At 41.5% G+C, this 24,544-nt stretch overlaps 2 long non-coding RNA genes across 2 annotated transcripts; one reads left to right on the top strand and one right to left on the bottom strand.

Annotated features, from left to right (window-relative positions):
• Positions 1-632: 632 nt before the first annotated feature.
• LOC308592668 lies at positions 633-7,500 on the bottom strand. Its single transcript, XR_014010612.1, has 2 exons — positions 7,281-7,500; positions 633-1,631 (listed from the first exon to the last, which is right to left on the bottom strand). It is a non-coding gene; the product is annotated as an uncharacterized lncRNA (long non-coding RNA).
• Positions 7,501-7,646: 146 nt separating this feature from the next.
• On the top strand, positions 7,647-18,978 carry LOC308592592. Its single transcript, XR_014010570.1, has 3 exons — positions 7,647-7,781; positions 9,320-9,371; positions 18,877-18,978. It is a non-coding gene; the product is annotated as an uncharacterized lncRNA (long non-coding RNA).
• The last annotated feature ends 5,566 nt before the right edge of the window (positions 18,979-24,544 follow it).

Raw genomic sequence — 24,544 nt, 5'->3', positions numbered from 1 at the left:
ATATATTCATGTTTATTTAGTTGAATGAGTAAAGGTAAAGGTAAAGGGACCCCTGACCATTAGGTCCAGTCACAGACGACTCTGGGGTTGCAGTGCTCATCTCGCTTTATTGGCCGAGGGAGCTGGTGTACAGCTTCTGGGTCATGTGGCCAGCATGACTAAGCTGCTTCTGGCGAATCAGAGCAGCGCACGGAAACGCCGTTTACCTTCCCACCGGAGCAGTACCTACTTGCACTTTGATGTGCTTTTGAACTGCTAGGTTGGCAGGAGCTGGGACCAAGCAACGAGAGCTCACCCCGTCGCAGGGATTTGAACCACCGACCTTCTGATCGGCAAGCCCTAGGCTCTGTGGTTTAACCCATAGCACCACCTGCGTCCCTTTAGTTGAACGAATAGGGGCCCCCAAAGGGCTGTCCACAGACCACAAATCTTCCCCTGGGACCAAGTGACACATTCTCATACAGGACTCTAAATTAGGTGGTACTGGGGGTTTGGATCAACTTTACATGGTGGCTACCTCAAAGAAATTAATTATGTAAGTTGACACCTGCCTCTTTGTTCGTCAGCTGCAGATTAGATATCTATCAGTGCAAACTGTTGGTTGGTTGAGAGAGAGAGACAGAGATACCAAGTGATTTCTAGGCCTCATTTGATGTAGACAGGGATGTTTTTAATCATTACATGGACATCTGAGTTTAGCTACCTTTCATTGCAACAAAAAATGTTGTCCACAACAAAAACTATTCAGTCAGAATCCTGAAGCATGACTGTTCATTATTTTAAGCAGCAATAAGAAGTGAATTCTTCTCCTGTCAATCAAGCAGGCATAGTTGGTTGCATCTTATGCCAACTTAACTCGGGTTGCTCAGGTAACTGTTGATGGTGGACACCTGGAATTAGATTACAGTGAATTTCTCTTCACATTCGAATTCCTGTTTAGAGTTTGAAAGCTCGACCTTCCGGGTCAAAAACTAATTTTGAAGCAGATCCACCTTGAGAATCAAGTGAGGGGCAGAACCTCATTCTGTATCAATTGCACAATGGTCAGCTGCTATTGTCACATATACTGCTCGTCCATGCCCTCTTTTGTCTCTAGGATTGGCAACTAAGGAAGGGTGAGTGGGATGACTGCGCCCCTCAGGATTTGGCTCAAGCAACATCAGCTCTCAAAGCTTGTTTTATTTACACAGACCATATTGTTCATAGCGTTTCAATGCTGCTGTTTTGAGTGTACATTTGCGCCATGTTAGGATGGCACAATTCTAGTCACAATTCAATTTACCAGTTTACGGCAGAAGTGTATTTGATTTCCCACCACCTTTGCTATTCTCACTATTTCTTCTTAGCAACATACAATTTTATTAACTGCTTGATTTTCAGAAGCAAGATCTCGTGGATTTAAAATGAGAAAAGCCCCCTCTAAATCAACTTGGTATCTCACTTATCTCTGGATTACATTGTCTCCTATAGATTATTTATTCTTGTTGGTTGTTCATTCATCTCTCGTTTCATGGAACATGGATTGTCCTATCTTGCCAGCAATTGTTCATTTGTGTCTGACAGCTTTGCTTTGACTTTGGTTCTTCTTAAGATCCCTGGGGCAGCATGACCTAGAAATAGCCAAATGGCAGCTGAAATGAAAAGAGGTCAAGATTAGTAGTTTCCAGAGTGATTGCAGAATAACATTAAGCATAATGGGTTTTAATTTATAGAGATCTGACTAATAAGTGACATGCAAATGTTCCCTTGAAGCTACTAGGCCTTTTATTAGTCCATTTTGATGCAGCCTACAAACATTACTTTATCAAGTTCAGTGCCATGATTTCATCATCCACTGATGCCAACGGTGGGAAACCTGTTGCCCTCTTGCCATTGCTGCACTGCAGTGCCCATTATCCCCATTAACTATCCATTAAGTATCCATTATCACTTGTGCTGCATAAGAACTAGAGATGACTGCATCTTCCAAAGATTGGCTTAAGATTTTTCCATCACCATCCCATCCCTCATGGGTAGAAATCATGGAAACATGCCTGGAACGAACCTGAAAATCTTGGAAGGCTTGTGCACTGCTCTATCTCTGTTGCCTTCACACACACCCAACCTCTTAACCCTAACCATCTCCTCCCTTCTTTTGGTGCGGTTGCAGCAGCAGGAGGAACAACAGAGGCTGTGTACACACCATGCCTTTAAAACATATTCAAAGCATATCCCTTTCCCCTCAAAAGAGTCCTGGGAACTCTAGTTTACCCTTCACAAAACTACAGTTCTGATAATTCTTAACAAACTGCAGTTCCCTGGATTACTTGAGGAGAGGGAATGTGCTCTGAACATGTTTTACAGGTGTGACAATTACACAACCAGAAAGGGCGGGGGGGCTTCCTCCACCTCTTCCCTCCCATCACACAGCCCAAATGACAAAATAGAAAGAGCCCCTGCAAGGATTTCACCTTCCATAGTGCTCTGGGCCATGTCCTGCTATTAGTGTAGGAAAACTGTGTAACAGAGTGGTGGGATGTGGAGTGAATTCTTATGAACTCTGACTCCAAAGCAGACTCACCTGATCTGCACCAGCCAGATCAGAGCAAGAGTCCGCTTTGGAAACTGCAGTCCATCAGATTCCATTATACATTATAACTACACCTCCGGTAGTACACATACTGACTTTAACAAAAGGAGGAAATGTAAAGAAAAATGTCATGTGTTGACTTAAAACCACTTTTACCAATTATTTCCAGTACCAAACAAGAAGTTAAATTTGTTTGTATGTTGCAGAGGCAGTAAGCGAGGAAGGATTGCAGCTGAATAAAGCATTTGTTTGGAAGGCAGTGTTCAGCTTTTGTTCATCAGAAATTCAAATAGAAGAATAAATTATTCATATAATGACTAGAATACATATCTGCTCACACAGAGAACAACAATGTCAATAATTATGTTTTATTACTCCATCTGTCTTATAGCTGTACGGCTCCCTTCCATACTTTCTTCTACCTCTCAGAGGGAGGGGGGGGGACACAGAATGAAAAATCTGATATATGCAGGACAGTTTACACACCTGTATATTTGCATGTACATGTGGAGTGGTGAGCAAATCTATCAACTTTGCTTTCTCTAACTTTTTCATTTTTCTGCCCTTAAGTTCAGTTATCCAGATTTCACATCAGTTTGCATTATTATTTTTTATGTCATCATCAGCATTTTAGGCAAACTTCTCCTCATGTACACAGTGCAGTTTTGTCTAATATACATATTTTTGCAAAGCCACTTCCTCTAATACAGTTTTTAGTAGTGTTCTCACTTTTATGCACACGTTACCTTATTATTTGCATTTTTGTACACATTACTTGGTTGGAGAATTGTGTTGCAAAATTCAAAGAAATGCAAATTTCAAAATGTGGCTGTGTTCAGAAATGGCAAATTAGGTATGTGCCCTTAAATGTGCATACAAATTTAATTTCTACGTCATCCATGTGTAGGAGTGAGCATTTCTCAATCAGAAGACTCTTTTGCCTGTATAACCTGCATGTGCAAGACAGAGGAATGAGCCCTGGGATAGCTCCTGCAGCAGTTTGTACTCTACATTATGCAGACCCCTTTCTCACTGACCTCACACAGAGCTCATAAAACTTCCAGGCTGCTACCACAGATGCAGTAATCTGAATTGTTGCTCTTTAGAATACATGTGTTTAAATTTCTAGAGTTAAAAGTATGCTTCACTCCTTTCAGCTAATTAGACCCCATATTAGGCCTGGCACTCAAACTTTGAGATGCAAAGTACCCTTTTAAGCATTGCATCCCATCAAATAGATGTAATATATTGAAAATGGACTAGTAAGTAATATGTTAACGCCAACATTAAATAAAAAAAAGTTTAGGCAATATATTGTAATTGATTTTTTTTCTTTTTTTAAAGAATAAATTTTAAAGCATCCCTGTTCTTTTGATTTAGTACCAGTTTGAGGATTCCATTGCTTTTTCTTCAGCCAAAGTATAATCACATTTGAATTATAGCCTTCTAGGGGACCTATGGTTGTGGAAATGTGAAGGTACTGCTTTACTGTGTCTCCACTAATGGTGGCCTTGTGTGGTGATTTAACACAGTCTAATAAATCTTTCTCAGACTACAATGACCCAAGGCTAATTCTGACAGCAACATTAAGTCAGATAATTTTATCAGAGCCTTGAGCAGTTCTGTTAGTTTACTTTTTCTAATGTCTTGTATTACGTTACTTCCTCGTGTGTGGGAGCTGTGGCCCTCTAGAGATGTTGTTGGACAACAACTCCCATCATCCTTGACATCCCCTCATCTCTAACCATTGGCCATGCTGGGTGTAGCTGATGAGTCCAACAATTTTTGGAGGGTCACAAGGACCTGGTCTCTGTTTAGCATGTCTGCAACAAAAAGAGAGAATTTATGAGTTGTGGAACTCTCTCCCCAGGGAGTTGCATCTATCTCCCATGTGGATGACATTTAGACAGAAACTGAAGACAAATCTGTTCATCCAGGCTTTTGAGGCATGAATGTCAACTGAAATTTCAGTATATAATATTGTTTGTGTGTATGTGTGTGTGTGTGTGTGTGTGTGTGTGTGTGTATTTATAAATGTATTTTTAGATACTTTTATTGTATGGATTGTTTTTCCTGTGTTGTTCATCATCCTAGACTCCCATGGGAAAGGCAGTATGGAAACTAATAATAATAATAATAATAATAATAATAATAATAATAATAGTCATGATACTGATGATGTTGGTGGAGATGACAGGGGCCAATAAGGAGGCATTCCTACCAATAGTGCAGAGTAGAATGGAAAATGAAACAAATAAACCCCAGAATTTTACCTGTAAAAATAAAAAGAGAGTCAAATAATCAGCTCTGAATGAAATTTCACTTTGTCACTCGTGTTTAATCCATAACTCATTTGTTTGAATTAGGTACCTGGAAGAACATGCACAGGTCATTGAAAGGTTACAGGAAAGATGGAAGGAAGAGAGCAGTCAAACTGACAGATTGAAAATATACTGGTTGTCCAATCTGTATTAAAAAGACACAAATACACATTTTAGCAGTGTTTCCATGAAAGCCTCCAGCAGTCTTAGTCTACATCATCCCACACAGAAGCCTTCAATCACAGTGATAATGGCAAGCAAAGGCAATGAGTCTGTAAAAGCAAGCGAACATACATGTTGCCTGGACTCTGGTAGTTCTTTTCGTCTGTGAGTTTCCTTTGCTGTTTCTTGTGTGCAAAAGCAAATCAGTTTCTTTCCTCCTGCTTATGATAACTAGTACCAAAGTCTGATCAGCTGCTCAGTTCCTCATGACACCATACTGATGTTTAAGACTGACAGCCATCTGCTCACCTGGTCACGCCTGCTGTGCCATTTTGTAGTTCTGTTTAGTTTTAAATAGCAGTGAGGCTGCGGCAGAGCAGCTTTGAAACTTAACCTTGGAAAAAAGTTGACAGGAGCTGAACAGCTTCTGGTTCACAATGAATCACCTCAAAGGGTCAAGGGCAAGGAAGAATGAGTCAATGAAAATGCAGGGAGACCTGACAGAAACATAGAATCATAGAATTGTAGAAGTTGGAAGGGAATCCTGAACGCCATCTAGTCCAATCCCCCACAATGGAGGAATCTTTTGCCCAATGTGGAACTTGAACCCATGGCCCTGAGATTAAGAGTCTCATGCTCTCCCAACTGAGGTATCCAACTCTTGACAGAAAAAAATACGTGAATCAGATGCCTCTCAAGAGATGTTCTGTATAGGTGTTTATCTTCTAATGACAGAAGTATCTGAGCCACGATGGGTGAGATTCAGTGCCTGGTTTTGAAGGAAAGCATGGAAAGAACCAGTGGGTCAGTGGCTTCCTTGTCCTACTCAGTGCCGCTTCTCTTGGGTGCTGCTTGAGGCAGCTGCCTTACCCCGTGTGACTGGTGGGACACCTCTGGTTATCTCTAGATACAAGCTCTATAGAAAAGGCAGGGAGGGGTGTGTTGGCAATGATAGGACTCTCAAAATCCCAAAAGTGGCAGGCCCTCCACAGAATTGTGGTAGGTGGTGATGCCAGAACCTCGAAATAATTTAGTATTGAGGACACGCTATCAGTGAACAACTCATAAACAGTGGGGGTGAGTAAATGGATATTTATTATCAGATTTGATCTTAAGCAGGGATGCAGGATATAAGAAGAGGCATAACTTGGCTATTAGAGTTAATCAAACTTAGCTGCAGCAAAGAGGGATTTGGCAAAATGCTGGAAGAACAAAGAAGTTAAAGCTCAATGCAGTGATGATGCTTTGATAAAAATCGCTGACAAAGTATTATCTATACCAGGCTAAACACAAATTACTTTGGGGACCCGATTTCAAAATGGCTATTTGAATATAAAGCAGAACAAAAATGATCAAACTTCAAAGGAAGCTGAGAAAACAGAGCTAATCCATTTGACCAGCAGAAGAGGCTTTTAATTCAATTTGCACCCTTTAGCTTCAGCTAGTCTCCAGTCACTCAATTCCACTCCTCTCCTGGTTCTCCCGAAGTGACTGTGCCACTAAAAATGGATGACGAGCCTATTCCACCACTGGCTCAGTACAGTGACATAAACGTATAGTGAAAACGCTTCATCTTGCAATAGTACTGCTGACTTGAAGCTGTGTGAACTGTGATATTTCATCTATCAAACTCTTTATCTTCTCCTGATTTTGAGGTTCACCAACATGGTATGGAAGTATGCAATCATAGGAATATGGGAGCCTGCCTTATACTGAGTCAGACCATCTAGATCAGTAGCACTGTTCAAAACCAGGAAAGAAAAGCAAGGAGCCCTGGAACCTGGGTTGTGGGGCGCTGAAACACAATTTCTAATCACATTTGTGCTGCGGTGCGCGGCAGATCCCCCAGCTCAAGCAGCACCAAAAGAGGCACATCTAAGGATGCTCCTGGCAGCGGCGGGGGACAGGGAGATGCTCGAGGCTGCAAATGCAGAGCTGCCCATTCTACTGCTCCAACTTCTTAAACAGCTTCTCTGCCCGGCCATGTAGAGGGAGGGGGAGGAGGAGGGGGAGGCAGCAGGATCACTCCTGCTGCTGCCTCGTGGAGTGAGAGTATTGTTTGGGTTCACAGGGTTGTTTGGAGCTACAAGCAGCTCCGTATTTGCAGCGCCGATGGGGCTCTGGGAGTCTGAGCAACAGCTCCAAACAGCACCTCGGCAGCATCCACAGCGGCTTGGGGTCGGGGGAGGGGAGTTGCAGCCTCATAGCTCATCCACCCCCCACCCCACCCTCTCCTTACAGACCAGGCGGGCAGGAAGCAGCCCGATCTGCAAAGCCAGCTGAGACGTGGCTGTCTATGAGGTCCTGCTTCAGTAATTGCCTTCACGTAGGGTTGGCGGGGAGGAATTTCTCCTGCCATGCCCCCAGTGCCAACCGTGGCAATTTGAATGGAAATCTTCGGTGTAGGGTGCTGTGACAAGAGTTCAGAAAAATGCTTGCAATAATAACATTCTCTATCTCAGAACGTGCCCATTACTATTGGAGTTTCAAACACTGCTCAGTAGTAAACTTTAGCAACTGTCAGAAGTGACTCTCCAGGATTCTCAGGCAAGGTTCTTTCCCATTCTGAATTACCACACTTTCTGACCTCCTGACCTTCATGTACAGATCAATCATAGAGGTGCCAACCTTCCTGCTGGAGGTTACATGCAAATAAGGCCACAGAGGCCATTCTAAACACAAATCCTGGTCCTCAGATAGACTGAAGTGTCTCCTTACGATGTTGTCAGGTGAGAAGTTTAGCTCTTACCCTAGGTGGAACTAGCATGCAACTTCATTGTGAGTTTGGAAGGTGGGATAGCAGCACAGTCACATCAACCGCTACTACTGTACAACTTCTGAAGCAGTGATGGGGCTGACAAAGGAGTTCAGCATCTTCAGCACCTTTATTCTGTATTCCAAAACAGTTACACATTTAGAAAACTGGAGCTATGCTGAAAAGCCAATCAGAGATAACATTCAAAACATCCACACTCGTCAATATGTTTATCTGGGCAACTAAAACATCACAAAATAAAGGCTGAGTAAAGAAGCAGGCAGGACAAATAATGCAAGCTGCTTTCCATGTCTGGGACTAGGAGGCAATGTCCAAAAGGGATGTCTGGGCAGTGATTCTTAGAGCTTAAGTAGAACATTGTGCCCATCAAAGTTCATGTTGCTGTCTCATCTTCAAAGTGTTAGGTTTCCTATTTGACTAAAATAAGAGCTCAGTGAATTATGCTTTTATCTCCTATTCTTAGGAGACATTAAAATCTTGGAATACTTCCCTCTCTTCACTTAGACTCCATCCTACACTTCCCAGGAGATGGAAACTTCTGTCTACAATATATTATCACAGAGAAGTATAAAGGATTGCCATACATTGAAATGTGCTTGAACTTATAATGGATTGTGGGTTTTAGCCCATTACTATAACATGGTCATATTGATTTAAGCCACTGTGGTATGATTGGAATTAATGCAATTAGCGGGCAAAATTCCCCCTACTTCTCATCCGTGGGTTTGTGGATCAACTGCTTGTATCCTACCTGGACTTGACTAAGTCAATCTGGCCAATTCATCTTCCCAGGGAATTCTGGGAACTGTAACTCTGGGAATGAATAGAGGGAAGGTGTCTCCTAACAACTCTCAGCACCCTGAACAAAAAATAGGTCACAGCAGGTGCCCTGCAAGTTCTTAAGGTGGGTGCTAGATTACCTCAGTATTGAGTGATATCAGTGTGTGCACCACATCAGTACACCATACGATGTTGTACGTGATGTCAGCACATCGTGTGATGTTGGCCCCCTCAATAGTGGGGGCAAACAGGCACCTCTGTTTCCCAGGATGCTTTGGGGGAAACCATGACTTTTAAAGTTGTTATGATACTACTTTAAATGTATGATGTGGATGTGGCCCTCATCTCCTACTTCACCACAGACAATTATGAAGCTTGGCACCATCTCTTCATTTGATCCAGTGCTCACAGCTACACAGAAGAACAAGGGATGAGATCAAGCACATGACAACTGCTTCTCCTTTTCCTTCTGCTTGACATTGCTTGCTCACTCTCACCCTCTCAGCTAGAAGTACAAGGCAGATTAGCTGGCGCTAACAGGGGAAAGATCAGAAGGGCCAGGGGGTCTTGTGTTACACACATTTATATGTAATGTATAGTCAGGCTTTGAGTAGCTTTATTATAACCACAAGAGTACTTACTGGCACCAGCAGTAACTAGAGGCTAAGTTTTCCATGACCATATCTGTATGCCATTCTGTTTTTCCATTAGGAGTAGAACTATAAGTGGTTCTAGGAAAAGTACGGGAGGAAATTGCAATCAGGTTGGTCTGAAAGTAAAAAGCAAGAATTTGTAGTCTTGTCACATAGGATAATTGCAAGCTAATGCTGCTGATATCCAGCAAGTTGAAAGCTTCAAGGAAGTAGCTGGAGTTTTGCCACAGTGCTTTGGATTTTTCTCTTAGAGCAGGGTGAAGAGGGATATATTAATTGTCTCTGAATTTCGTGCTAGAAAACTTGAGTGAGGGGAATTCAGCAGCTAATTCTAAAGCAGTCATAGTAGTACCAAAAGGAATATACAGTCACCTCTGTCTTAAATGAGTTTTGAACAAGAATTGTTACCTCCCATGGAGTTTATTATAGGCTGAGTTGTATTATTGAATACAACTCTTCCCCAGCGTTTTATAATTACACGCGAATTGGCCTATATTTATAGGCTCAAATATCAGGGTGCTGTGGGTGGTACATTTGAAAAGGCTCACAATCATACCTTCCTAAAATCCCTCTGTACCCCCTAAACATCTAACCCTTGAGAACAAAATGCCTGATCAGTGGGGATACATGAGAGATAGCTACACTTGCCCTTTTTATTCTACTCCACCAGAATCCTGGAAGAACAAATGCTTCAAAATCCAGCCTGCAACAGTATGCCTCAAGTGAGGGATTTTGTTCTAGAGATAGATAGCGGGGCCGTGCATGGTCTCATTGCTCCAGTTTAGGGCCTGATCAATAACTTCGAAGCAGTTCCAGTCTGACCTGGGATGATCCAGGGATGATCCAGTCTGGATCAGAGGCCTTGCACAATGTTTAGTTAGGATTTAAATTCTAATTACTGCTAGTTACTGAGGGTGTGCATTTCTGGGTGCAGAGTGTATAGCTATTTGCAGCTGACAACAGAGCAACAAACAGACCCATCCCCTGATTTACAATGGATTTTTTTCAGTGTCTGAATAGGGCTATTAAGATTGAGCTGTGTGCTGCTGAGCAATATTTCCTAAATATACAACTAATGTTTGTTCTCTTTCTAAACAATGACTGAAAATCTGCTGTGCAATGAGTGCATTCAGATCAGGGGTCAGCAAACTTTTTCAGTTGTGGGCCAGTCCACCATCCCTCAGACCATGTGGGGGGCCGGACTATATTTTGAAATAAAAATATGAACGAATTCCTATGCCCCACAAATAACCCAAAGATGTATTTGAAATAAAAGCACACATTCTACTCATGTAAAAACACCAGACAGGTCCCACAAATAACCCAGAGATGCATTTTAAATAAAAGGATACATTCTACTCACATAAAAACATGCTGATTCCCGGACTGTCCGCTGGATTGAGAAGGCGATTGGGCCACATCTGGCCCCCGGACCTTAGGTTGCCTATCCCTGATTTAGATGTTGCTCAAAACCTTTGCATACAAAAAAGCCCCCAACTCCCCCTCCCCCTCCTTAGGCTCAGCCCTATTGTGGCATCTGAATATAGACTGCATTTTTAATCAAGGCATATATTGGCTTATATCTTGATCAGGTTCCTAAATTAAATGGGCTTAGATTTTCAAATGTTATGCCAGGCAGAAGACCAACTGCCTAAGTACTTTGGCAAGATGTTTATCCTTCTGGAAAAGAGGGCCCCTTTGGTTTATTGGTTTATTGCGGTCATAAAAAGGCTGAGAAGCAGGTCACTAACCTTGCATGCTGTAGAGTACAACTAAGTTGTAAAAGTGGTAGGTAAACAGTAAAATAAAACCATGTGCCTTAAACTTGAGCTACAGGACAAAAGGCCAAGGGTACATGGAAAACAAAGGCAACTGGCTTGGCTGGGGAAAAAGAAGCTTCTTCCTATTTTATTTTGAGGCTGTAAACTGGTCCATCCTTTCCTTTGAGAAGGCTTATCCTTCTTAAAAGGCTACCTATGTTATGTACTAAATATTTGCTTAAATGTAATTATGCAAAGGATTTAACAAATGCTAGAAGAGTTGTATTTATCCTGGAATTAAGTCAGCCAGCAGTTTAGCCCCCCTGCTAGACAGGAAGACGCCATCAAATGTTGTCCTGATATATTAGCTGTCAAACATTTGTTTAGAAACCTTCAAATGAAGGAGATCTTTCAATGTTTATGTGAACCCAAGGTCTCTGACATCTGTTCAAGATAAAATTTTAAAATTATTAACCATCTGTTTTGGAGGGCAAGGAAGGCAAGAGGTGAGCTGGTAATTAAGATTCCTTGTTGAGACACATGTAAGATATATTACTACTTATTTGTCATTTATAGATGTAACAATATATAGCTCTTTGTGTTCCATATAAGGACAGGAGGATATGAGTGTATCTTAAAATTGGTTATAGCAATCAGCCAATAGGAAATTCAAGCAGGCTGATTGAACAAAGGCAGCCACAGGAGGAGCAAAGGGGGGGTGGATTAAGGAAATATAAGGGCTGGCCATAATGGCAGGAGGCGGGGGCCAGAGCTTGGTAACCATATACCACTGTGCCTCTCATTTATTTGTCTGACAAATATATTATTATTTTAATTTCTCTGTTGCTGCGTTGAATATTTCATTCCAGCTAAGCGTTAACCACAAGCAGGGTGCTACATTTTATGGTGCCTGCGACTCGGATAAGTGGTCTGCTGGAACGCAGCGCCTTCGCCTTACTGGACGGGGTACAAGAGAGAGGACAACTGTGCCTACCCAGCGCGCACTGGAAAAAAAAATTTTTTTCCAGGGGAACGCAGCAGTCTCGTCTGTCTGATACCCTGCCCACCGATGGCGACGGACCGGGGGGGACCAGAGAAATAAACAGGGAACCAGCTAAGGGTAAGTGCACTAAGGGGTTTTGGCCCTCCAATTAATTGGGAGGAAGAGAAGTCCTGATCAAACTTCTGCGTCTCAGTAAAGGGGAACTGAGTACGCTAGGTGGCTGGGTATATCAGATGGTGATCTGGTGGGGGAAAAGGGAAGAATGGGAGGTAGTGTGTGGTGAAGTATCTGGCGCATTGCATGTGTGAGAAAGTACAATGTGTAGCTGACCTAAGTGTGGAGTGAGTACTACTTCGTTTCCCAGTAAGGTGTGTGTGTGAGTGACTGAGTGGATACTTCACAGGGCCATACAATGGGAGTTGGGGGTTCAAAGGGGGGAAGTACACCTTTTGAATGTATGTTAAATAATTTTAAGAAAGCCTTCTCAGGGGCATATGGAGTCAAACTGACGCCAGAGCGCCTGAGAACGTTATGTGAATTAGAGTGGCCGAATCAAAATATTGAATGGCCATCTCAAGGAACCTTTGATATAAATTTAGTAAGCAAACTTTCGTCTAACATCGCCAAAGAGACTGGAGGGTGCCCAGAACAATTTTCATATATAGATTCCTGGCTGAGCACATTAAATAAAAATCCTCCATGGATAAGGGAATGCAAAGTCCAACGATGCAAATTATTGGCTGTAAAAGCCAAAGCTAGGAAAGGAATCTTGCCAAATAAATCCAAACACTCCACCAGTTGTAACCCCAAGGCAAGAAAGTGGAATGAATAATGGGGGTGGAGTCACAGAACTTGATTCCTTGATAGATTATGAAAAATATCTTCAGGAGGCATTGGAGTTCTATAATGAAGCCCAAGCAGAAGTGGTTATTCCACCTGTGAGTCCCAGTAGAACTCCATCTACAGTCTCCTTTAGTGGAACAACTAATTGCCCACCCCAAACCCCTGTACATCCAAGTCCTAGAGAATTATTACAGAAGTTACAGGGAGACCTTGATCGGTCAGCAAGCAATACAGCCACCTCAGGCTATGATGGACTTGGTGACTTCAATAATAAATACTCACAGTCCTACTTGGACAGATTGCCGCCAGCTCCTGAATACTCTGTTCACCACTGAGGAAAGGAGAGACATAATTGAAAAGGCACAGATATATTTGCGTGAGCAGGCCAGAGTGGGAAATATTTATAATATTGACCGTCATCTCCAGGACAACTTTCCCTTGGAAGATCCTAATTGGGATCCAAACAATGCAATTCACCTGGCCAGGCTTACCACCTACCGCCAGACGCTTGTGCAAGGTATCTGCAGGGCATGCCAGAAGCCCACTAATATGTCTAAAGTCTCAGGAGGGTAGACGTGTTACCCATAACACTGTTTCGTGTTCGGTGCACACCCACAAAAAAAAAAAAAGACTTAAGTTGTCACCTTTTGAGCTCCTGTATGGGAGGCCGCCCTCCTTTGTTCAGGATAGTCCAACTGACCTCAAACAAATAAGAGACCATGTGACACAGGGACAAGTGCAATCTCTCTCCCGTGTTTTTGTCTCTCTCCCGTGTTTGTTTGTTTGTTTTTTATCTTAACAGGTGGGCCCTCGAGCGCACGCCGTGCAGCATTGCCGTGCCAATTCATCAGCTTCAGGCTGGCATAGCATATGGGTGAAAGAGTGGAAACGTGATCCACTTGCACCTAAGTGGCGTGGACCTTACACCGTCTTGCTCTCTACTCCAACAGCGGTGAAGGTAGCTGAGGTGACCCCCCTGGATTCATCACTCCCGTTTGAAGAAGTCCGAAGGCAGTTGGACATGCAAAGGTGACCCCTCTAATCCTCTTAAACTGACTCTCTCCAAAAACCCCTGTATCTAGCCCTACGGGGAACGGGCTAGGTCACGGGCAACATTAGACGACCGGCCTGCTGCAGCCACACCCTGGAAGCTGGCTGACCTGCGCACGCCTGAAGCTTGAGGAGCGTCTGAACCAGCGACTGTGAAAGGGAAGATTCTCTTATACAATTGATTGACTGCCCCCTTGTGGAACAATTATCAGGGATATTACACATTGGGGATCCTTGGGATATATGTTTTGGTCTTGGTGGTTCCCCGTTTCTGTCACTGGGGGAATTATATTGGGACTAATATTTATGCTATCACAATAAGGTAATCTTTTGTGGAAGGAATGCATATGCTAGACATCAACATGATATTATTATTAATCCTGATCCCTTGGGAAGGGGAAGGGTCCTTGAATCTGACCAAATTTGCTAAATATGGATTCCGCTATGACCACAATATGTGGGTAGGTTTAGCTGAAATGGTAAGCCAATGTTGCAAATAGGACTAATTGCCTTGTTTGCTCTCTTGGGCCAGATGATTCAGAGGGAGGTATGCCCTTATTACCGATACCATTAGATGCCATTGGTATGGTAAGCGAAATGCCACACCGAACAGAAGTACAGAATTTCCTCGGATGGAACTCAACTAAACATTACGAGTTATACCTGTACAAGGGGAATTCTGTGTACATAAATCATCAGATGCAGCTGATTCTACCATGATAGGCTCTTCTCATTGTCACTATACTTGGGATTATATTAAGAATAGTCATACCTGGGCAAACGGTACTACCTATCGAACTCGGAATACCTTGCCCTGTGCAACCCCTTTTATTCATGCATGGAAAGTGGTATGGAACATAACTGTGACAGAGAAAGGCAATCTAACATACTGCACTGTGAACTATATACCCCTTGTGATATTTCGCCTTATGCACTCCACATACCAAAACCCTCAGACCCAGGGTTGTGGTGGATATGTGGAGAATGGGCATACAAGAAACTCCCTTCCAAATGGAGTGGGACTTGTTTCCTGGGATGGGTATTACCACCAATGTGGATTTTGCCCACTAATTTGGCCAAGCGAACACGAAGAAACGCTGATATTTCTCATATAGCAGGAGGAAGTACCCAAAGTTGGAGCGGTACTGATGATTGGCCACCAGAGCGCATTATAGCCTATTATGATCCTGCCTCCTGGAATCCTGGTGAGCTCATACAAGGGGCACAGGATCCTATTTATAATCTAAACAGAATAATTCGATTGCAAGCAGTAGTGGAACTTGTAACCAATGTAACGGCCCAGAGTTTGAGACGTATTGCACAACAGTTGGATGAAAGTAGAGCCCCATTTTGCAGCTGAAAATGGGAATGGATTATGTACTTGCCAAGCAGAGAGGCCTATGTGGAGTCTTGAACTTGACAGGGAATGCCTGTTGCTTTAACATTTCAGATAATGGTGAGGCAATCCGTGTGTTGGCCACATGTCTTGCTTGTTTTTCTTGACGGTAGTAGTGATGGTTTTATGTATGATGCCATGTATCATTTCATGTTTTAGAAGTACAATTAGCAAGATGATTTCGAATGAAACTCTACCTCATATCATGGCCCTATACACAGCTTTAACTCAGGAATATGATGCAGATCAAGCTATCAAGGACGCTTGGTACCAAGGTCCTTGAGCTTGAAAGGGGGGAATGTGGCATCTGAATATAGACTGCATTTTTAATCAAGGCATATATTGGCTTATATCTTGATCAGGTTCCTAAATTAAATGGGCTTAGATTTTCAAATGTTATGCCAGGCAGAAGACCAACTGCCTAAGTACTTTGGCAAGATGTTTATCCTTCTGGAAAAGAGGGCCCCTTTGGTTTATTGGTTTATTGCGGTCATAAAAAGGCTGAGAAGCAGGTCACTAACCTTGCATGCTGTAGAGTACAACTAAGTTGTAAAAGTGGTAGGTAAACAGTAAAATAAAACCATGTGCCTTAAACTTGAGCTACAGGACAAAAGGCCAAGGGTACATGGAAAACAAAGGCAACTGGCTTGGCTGGGGAAAAAGAAGCTTCTTCCTATTTTATTTTGAGGCTGTAAACTGGTCCATCCTTTCCTTTGAGAAGGCTTATCCTTCTTAAAAGGCTACCTATGTTATGTACTAAATATTTGCTTAAATGTAATTATGCAAAGGATTTAACAAATGCTAGAAGAGTTGTATTTATCCTGGAATTAAGTCAGCCAGCAGTTTAGCCCCCCTGCTAGACAGGAAGACGCCATCAAATGTTGTCCTGATATATTAGCTGTCAAACATTTGTTTAGAAACCTTCAAATGAAGGAGATCTTTCAATGTTTATGTGAACCCAAGGTCTCTGACATCTGTTCAAGATAAAATTTTAAAATTATTAACCATCTGTTTTGGAGGGCAAGGAAGGCAAGAGGTGAGCTGGTAATTAAGATTCCTTGTTGAGACACATGTAAGATATATTACTACTTATTTGTCATTTATAGATGTAACAATATATAGCTCTTTGTGTTCCATATAAGGACAGGAGGATATGAGTGTATCTTAAAATTGGTTATAGCAATCAGCCAATAGGAAATTCAAGCAGGCTGATTGAACAAAGGCAGCCACAGGAGGAGCAAAGGGGGGGTGGATTAAGGAAATATAAGGGCTGGCCATAATGGCAGGAGGCGGGGGCCAGAGCTTGGTAACCATATACCACTGTGCCTCTCATTTATTTGTCTGACAAATAAATTATTATTTTAATTTCTCTGTTGCTGCGTTGAATATTTCATTCCAGCTAAGCGTTAACCACAAGCAGGGTGCTACACTATAATGCTTAGTGTTTATGATACATAAAATATAATGTATTTATCCTAAGTTAGCAAGGCATTTTTCTTTTAGAAATCTAGAATCTCGGGCCTTCCAAAAAAAGAGAAAATCCCCTTCTTTGGATTTTCAGCTTCATATATCAAAACTTTATAGTTGTCTAGGAGGAGGATTTATTATTGGCAGAAGGCACATGAGGGAGTTGGGGAAAATGTACAATTGAAAAATCATAGTTGGGTAATATTTAAAATGTTAATTAATGGGGGTGTCAAAACAAATTTTTAAATGCATACATCTGAAGCTGACTGGCCCACTGAATCCATCAGCACTGGAAATGAAAAAGGAATATTTCTCACTTCAGAAGAAGGTCACAAAGACTATTTGGGAATGCACATCCAATAGTCTCAGGACAATAAAAAATGACTGGATATGAGAAGATCTTCCCACTGAATTCTAACCAAGGAATTGTTATATCTCTTGATAGAAAAAAGCAGGCAATACAAGCAAACCCCAGAAAATCAGAAATGGTTGTGGCACAGGGTGGAAATAAAAGTGTATGAGAAAAGATCCTATCAATAGTAACTGCAGTTAAAAAAGACATGATGAGTAAGCTTTCATGCCATTTCAGGGTCCCCAGTTTAAATAAGAGTCCTACTGTCAGCAAGCAAGTACAGTAGCTCATTCTCTGCAGAGTTATAAATAACGGAGGAAGCCAAGTGAATAGATGATATCTAATCTCACTTGTGGCCTGTTCCCAGTTTAATAGAATTTGTGATTTCCATGGACAGCAGAGTGCAGACTCAATGCCAAGCATCTGTCCTGGACTGGCTTTATTTCAAGTGAAAATAATGAGTAGCAATGTGTTGCTAGCCAAGGTGAGAAAGATAAACTGGGTTAGAGTTTAGAATCAATATTAAACACTGAGAAAGCCTAGCTCTGTGTGACAGAAAATTCTTGAGTTTTTAGATGAGATTTTCCTCCCTGAAAAATGCCTCATAAAATGCTGGGAACATTCTGTGAAGGTATTGTGGCAGAGCCCCCAAACCCTAAGGGGACCACTGCAGTGATGGCCAGCAAATTGATTTGTTCCAGCAGGCGTTAAGCAACATGGTGCATTTTGGATGCTGCTGGACTCGAATTCCCATCAGCCCCAGCCAGCATGGCCAATGACCAGAGATGATAGAAGTTGTAGTCCAGCAACATCTAGAAGGCCCCACATTGGCTGTCCTTGTGCTAGGAAGAACTGGTGCTGCTTGCTGCAGAGTTATCAAGGGGTTGGGACGTTCCTGTCCTTATCAAAAACCAATGGAAACAGATGTAGATCCTGCTTTGTGGAGCCCAAGTACTGAGAGGCGTAATTCTGGGGCTATCGGTGTCAAGCATTCCAATGGGCTATCATCCGATATCCAATTCCAGTTTGTTGAGCTCAGTTACTAATGTGAGTTGTACACAAAGTTCTCCCAGAAATGTTGCATGGGAGAATCTCTCTCATATTAGAATTTGGAGTCACCCACTGTAAGTAATTGACACTATAATTAATTTGTAATTGACAATGCATAATTCATTTCTCATTTGAAATCTGCTCTTTCCTGAATTTTTATATGCAGTTCTCCAACCAAAGAATGCATCTAGAAATGTGCATATAGGTGGAAATAATGTACACAAATTACTTCTGTTAAGGGGAACCTGCTTGCAAAAAATGCTTATTCCAGACAAAAAGTGTACTTATGTGGTACAAAAATACACATATTATAGGAAAATGCATCCAACTTTTCATGTGGAGTTGTTCTTTTGCAAAACATATATTTCATAGCACCATAGAATTGCAGAGCTGGAAGGGACCCCAAGGGTAATATATACATTGCGTTGAGAGCAAACCGAACTTAATAATGGGGAAATGAGAAGTGTAGAGAAAGCAAAATTTACAAATGTATAAATCTCTGCTCTTCCGAGCTCTGCAAAAATGTAAATAGTGGCTGCCACACCCAGCTGCCTACTGCTCATTCAACTGGGCCATGAGTTAAAGGGAGACCCAGCCAGGCATCAGTGGTGTGCTCTGGCTGGAGTGCTTAGGCCCCAACAGTTGCCCAAGAGTCCTGTACGATACTAATGCTGTGTCCTGCTCTCACTTACAGTGACTATCTCCAGTTGGGGGAGGGATCTGGAAGATCAACTGTCCTAACACAAAGAAGCAAGAAGGCATTGCACTAAAAATAAATCAGGAAAGTGTTCCATGCAGGAACTCCCTTTTCCCACCACCACTTTATTTCTAGTTTTATAATTGGAAAATAGTTTTTTGTTACTCTATGGACATTTTTGTTTGTTTTTTTTAAAATATTTTTATTACATTTTTCAGATACAAAGTCAGAAATATGCACAGAATATAAGAAATATAAACAGAAATAAAAGAAAAAAAGAAAAAAGAAAGAATGAATCCAACTTTCCAAAGCTTTTTTACACAGCCAACTGGACTTCCCCACATCTCCCTCACCCTGCGTTCTTTACAATAAAAGTATCAGCAAATTATTACCTTGTTTCATGCCTTACTTTGTACCTTTCAGATGTTGTATTTCTGGATTTAAAGTACTTTTTATCAATTATTTAAACATAATATTACTTTAAATTTCGACCTTTTCTTACTTATACAGTAGTACCCCGCAAGACGAACGCCCGCCAGCATTTTAAGATCCCCCGGACAGCGGAGAAGTCCTCCGCTGTCCCGGGGTTTTTTTAAAATGCTGGGGGTGGGAAGAAAAGCCCTTGCCCCCCCCCCAGCCTTCAGAATTGACTGTCCCCGGACCTGGTCTGAAGGCGGTTTCCCTAGGAACGCATTAATTGATTTTCAATGCATTCCTATGGGAAACCGTGCATCGCAAGACGAAAAACTCGCAAGACGAAGAGACTTGCGGAACGAATTAATTTCGTCTTGCGAGGCACCACTGTAACTTAGTTTCTTGTTTCACCAAATCTTATTGCTGAAGCTAAAGTTTCCAAATCGTGCAAATTCTTAACATTCATACAACTTATAGTGTTTTTGTAAATAGTCCTTAAATTTTTTCCAGTCCTCTTCCATTGTTTCTTCTCCCAAATCTCGGATTCTGCCAGTCATTTCAGCCAGTTCCATGTAATCCATCAATTGCGTCTGCCACTCTTCCAGTGTGGGTAAATCTTGTGTCTTCCAGTATTTTGCGATGAGTATTCTTGCTGCTGTAGTTGCATACATAAAAAAGGTTCTATCCTTCTTTAACACTTTCTGGCCAACAATGCCCAAGAGGAAGGCCTCTGGTTTCTTGGGAAAGGTATACTTAAATACCTTTTTTAACTCATTGTAGATCATTTCCCAGAAGGCCTTCACTCTTGGACAAGTCCACCAGAGGTGAAAGAATGTCCCTTCAGCCTCCTTACATTTCCAACATTTGTTATCAGACAGGTGATATATTTTTGCAAGCTTGACTGGGGTCATGTACCACCTATATATCATTTTCATAATATTTTCCTTCAGGGCATTACATGCCGTGAATTTCATTCCGGTGGTCCATAACCTTTCCCAGTCCTCAAACATGATGTTATACCCAATATCCTGAGCCCATTTTATCATGGCTGATTTGACTGTCTCATCCTGAGTGTTCCATTTAAGCAGCAAGATGTACATTCTCGAGAGTGCTTTAGTCTTTGGCTCAAGCAATTCTGTCTCTAATTTCGATTTCTCCACCTGGAATCCTATTTTTTTATCCAGTTTGAAAACCTCTTGAATTTGAGCATAATGTAACCAATCTCGCACCTTATTCTTTAATTTCTCCAAGCTCTGCAACCTCCAATTGTCTCCAATTTTTTCTATTATTTCCCAATATTTCGGCCAACCGGCCTCCATATTGAGTCTTTTTCGGGCCTTAGCCTCCATTGGTGATAACCATCTCGGGGTCTTATTTTCTAATAAGTCTTTGTATTTTGTCCAGACAATAAATATTGCTTTTCTGACAATATGGTTTTTGAACATTTTGTGAACCTTTACCTTGTCGTACCACAAATATGCATGCCATCCAAAAGCATTATTAAACCCTTCCAGATCTAGGACATCAGTGTTCTCTAAAAGTAACCAATCCTTCATCCAGCATAAAGCTGCAGCTTCATAATATAACCTTAAGTCCGGCAGGGCAAATCCCCCTCTTTCCTTAGCATCAATTAGAATTTTAAATTTTATCCTGGGCTTTTTGCCCTGCCAGACAAACTTAGAGATATCTTTCTGCCATTTTCCAAAACATTCCACTCTGTCCACAATCTGTAGGGTTTGAAACAAAAACAACATCTTCGGCAATACATTCATTTTTATAGCTGCAATTCGACCCAACAAGGAAAGTTTCAATCTTGACCAAATTTCTAAGTCCTTTTTAATTTCTGACCAACATTTTTCATAATTGTCTTTAAATAAATTCAATTTTTTAGCAGACAAATTAACCCCTAGGTATTTCACTTTTTAAACCACATTTAACTCTGTCTCTTTCTGAAACCCCTCTGTTTCTAAAGGTGTCAAATTTTTTCCCAAAACCTTGGTTTTTTGCTTATTCAACTTAAATCCCGCCACCCGACCAAACTCATGAATCAATTCTAAAACTCTTTTTGTACTAGATTCTGGCTCCTGTAATGTTAAAACCAAGTCATCTGCAAAAGCTTTCAGTTTACTCTATGGACATTTTTGTGCACATTTTCTTGTTGGCACCTGTCTGTTTCAGGAGACAATGTTAGAGTGTTCTTTGGGGGTGGGTGAAGTCAAACTGTTGGAGAGTTACAGCACCTGCTGTGGCTGTAGAGACTGATATGGAAGAGACATGTTTTGCTGCATATGGGGCAGATGAAGGTGGCTGGTTGTGCTGCCTCAGGGGCAACATGGTGTGTTTCTCTCTCTGCACTTCTCCCAGTGGTCATTCCTCCTCTGGTCACTGCTGTGGATACCCAATCTGACTGTTTGTCTCAAGTCATTGTGATCGTCTGCAAGGGATTTCCATACAGTCTTCTTACATCTTCCAAATTCTGAAAAGTATTATAGTATAGTGCAAAATACATGCATGCTAAATGAGGTGATTAATGATGTTTTCATTTTTTAAAAAAACCCACTAAAGTGCCCCCCCCACACAAAAAATGTTGTCCATCTGCTGTGAATCATCTTAGCTGTTTCTCCGGCCTGTTCCATTTACTGTTAACCCTCTATCTGAAAATAAATGTTTCTTGGTGTTCTATTTTTAACACGTTTGTTTCATCTTTACTATACTCACAAGAGTCTTTTGGGAAGATGTAGCTAAGCAACAAACTTGACTTGAGACACATAGCTTGTTCTGAAAAGTGGGGCTGACTTTCCTAGAAATTTATTTTTTTCACTTTTCTGGGACAGGATAATTCATTTGGGAATTATATTATCTTCCCAGTTTCTCGACCCCCAGCATCTGTCATCCTCTCCTTTTCCCCTCCTAGTTCCAAGGCTGCAGCCCTTCATCTTGAAATAAGTGAGGATCAATCAACATGTGTGCAGTGTATTTTGTAGGCAGTTGAGCTGTTAATAGAGAAATGCAATAGGTTATCCTCAGAATGAAATATCCCCAGGTATTGAAGCCCATGGGAGTGCTCTAGTGCTGCTCTGGACAAAGTAGTTTGCAGTTTCTCAGTGCAACCCAGCCAAGCATATGCCATTTTTTGCCTTTGCATGTTCACTCTGCCCAGCATGGTCACATGAATTGGCTCGTACCTAGATCAGTAAGGCAATAGAGAATGTTGGGGATATCTTAAATGGTCTGCCTTGCCAGACCTGACACCCTCAAAGCTCCTTGCTTGTCAGTGTCAAGGTCTCCCAGCTTCCAGAAATAAAAGCCAGATTACTGAGTAAACTTCTGCGTCGTCATTCACCTAATGGGTAAGAGTGTGTGTACAAGATTAGTGCTAGACTACTATATTGTCACTTCACTTAAGGAGAAAAAACCCTGCCATAGTCTGATGGGACATTGATCTGGGACATGTTGCCTCCTAGGTATGGCGTTGACTATTGCAATATGAAAAATGAACAGAATTTCTGCTGCTAACTAACAGCCAACATAATGAGCTTATTCAATTAGTCTTTTGCGATTGTGCTGCTGTGCACAAAGGGAGAAAAAAAACACCACATAACATGGTCTTTCTGCTTCTTCTGCTTCTCCACAACTTATTACCATGCAAATTAGGAGCTTTAAAGGGTGTAGCTTTAGGGACGCTAAATGAAAGCGTCTTGAGAAAACAATTTTCCTGAGAAAACCTTCCACGGTAGCTAATCAATCTGGTAGAGGAATGGGCCATCATGAATGTTAGACTTGGGCCATTAAAATTTGCATTTTTCTCAAAATAAAACAGACATATGAAAACTATACCAGAATGTCTGAGGCAAAACAAATATTGTAAAACATTCTCCCTTTGAGTTAACTGCCTCAATGCCTTCTGTGCTTTAGGCTTGCTATGCAAAATAGTAACTTGCTTATTAAAGTTTTAAAACTGAACAAACCTATTGTAACGTGTATTGCTTCAGAAAGAATAGAAAGAATGTCTTTAAATGTGAACTGAATCAAATTTCCCCCTACAATTCTACCCTTAGATGATCTCATATGAAATAATGTAAGAGTATGGAAAATCCGGCAATGCACAGATTCCGGAGCAAACCCTGCATTGGTTCAGAAAGAGCAGATCAGGTGTATCTGCTTCCAAGTTGAGGCACACTGGATTCCTCCCCATCCCTACTCTGCTTTAGAGGTAAAAAATTATAGAGGGTGTGTTTGTGCCACATTTATGGCTAGCCAGAAATCCTGATGATTCTGTACCAGGAACTCAACCTACCACTTCCATCCAGGCATAGCAAATATGATAGCTGACTTAGGAGGTGGGGGTACTCTTCTCAGAACCTACTACCATCTTGCTCTTCACTTCTGAAATAGTCAAAGTAGATCACTTTGATACAATTTGGATTCAATCAGGATGCATAGACAGCTTGTCCAGCAGCATCTCAAACAAATATGTGGAGAGGCTATGTAACCAGTTGATGAAATTTCATGGAGTACTTTCTGTCCCTACTTATTGTACTATGCTACACGACACAAGTGGTGTTGTAACTATGTATTTAATTCTTAGGGCTATTCATGAAAGCCAGTTTCTTTTTTAAAAACAAAACTTCTGAAATAGCAAAAAGGGTGTGTTGAGCTCATTCGGTAGAGCATGAGACTCTTCATCTCAAGGTTGTGGGTTCAAGCCTCATGCTGGGTAAAATGATTCATGCCTTGCAGAGGTTGGACTAGATGAGCCTCATGTTGCCTTCCAGCTCCAAAATTCTGTGATTCTAGGGATGCTTGGACCAGTGGGGGAAAAGTCTGGAGTATTTCAAGCAGCTTGCACTTGAAGTATAATGACCCTATCCAGCTCTTGAAACAAGTGCTGGTGAATTTGGTACTTATTCTCTGAAAACAAGTTTCAAGTATATCTAAGGTTTGTTGTTAAAACACTTAGAATCTTGGTTGTCAATTTGGGAAAGTGTATAAAAGGCATCAGTTGAAGTTACCACCCAATTCTTAAATATTTCTTTCAACTCCTTTCAAAAGGAAGCATTTAAAAACATATTGGACAGTTCTTTTATAATCAGTTTCATTTCATCTGTCCCCTGTGGCCAATCCACCAACAAAAAGTAATTAAAAACTTATCTTCTTTTTAATGCAGGAGAGCCTACACAGTGTAATTCTTGATTAAACAATTAGTATGACCAGATGAATGAAAAGAAAGAAAATGTTCACACAGATTCAT

Source organism: Podarcis bocagei, assembly GCF_964188305.1.
Source record: "Podarcis bocagei genome assembly, chromosome: 8".
NCBI classification, from domain to species: Eukaryota; Metazoa; Chordata; class Lepidosauria; order Squamata; family Lacertidae; genus Podarcis; species Podarcis bocagei.
The sequence above is the reverse complement of the archived record's forward strand: the minus strand, read 5'-3'. Positions and strand labels throughout refer to the sequence as shown.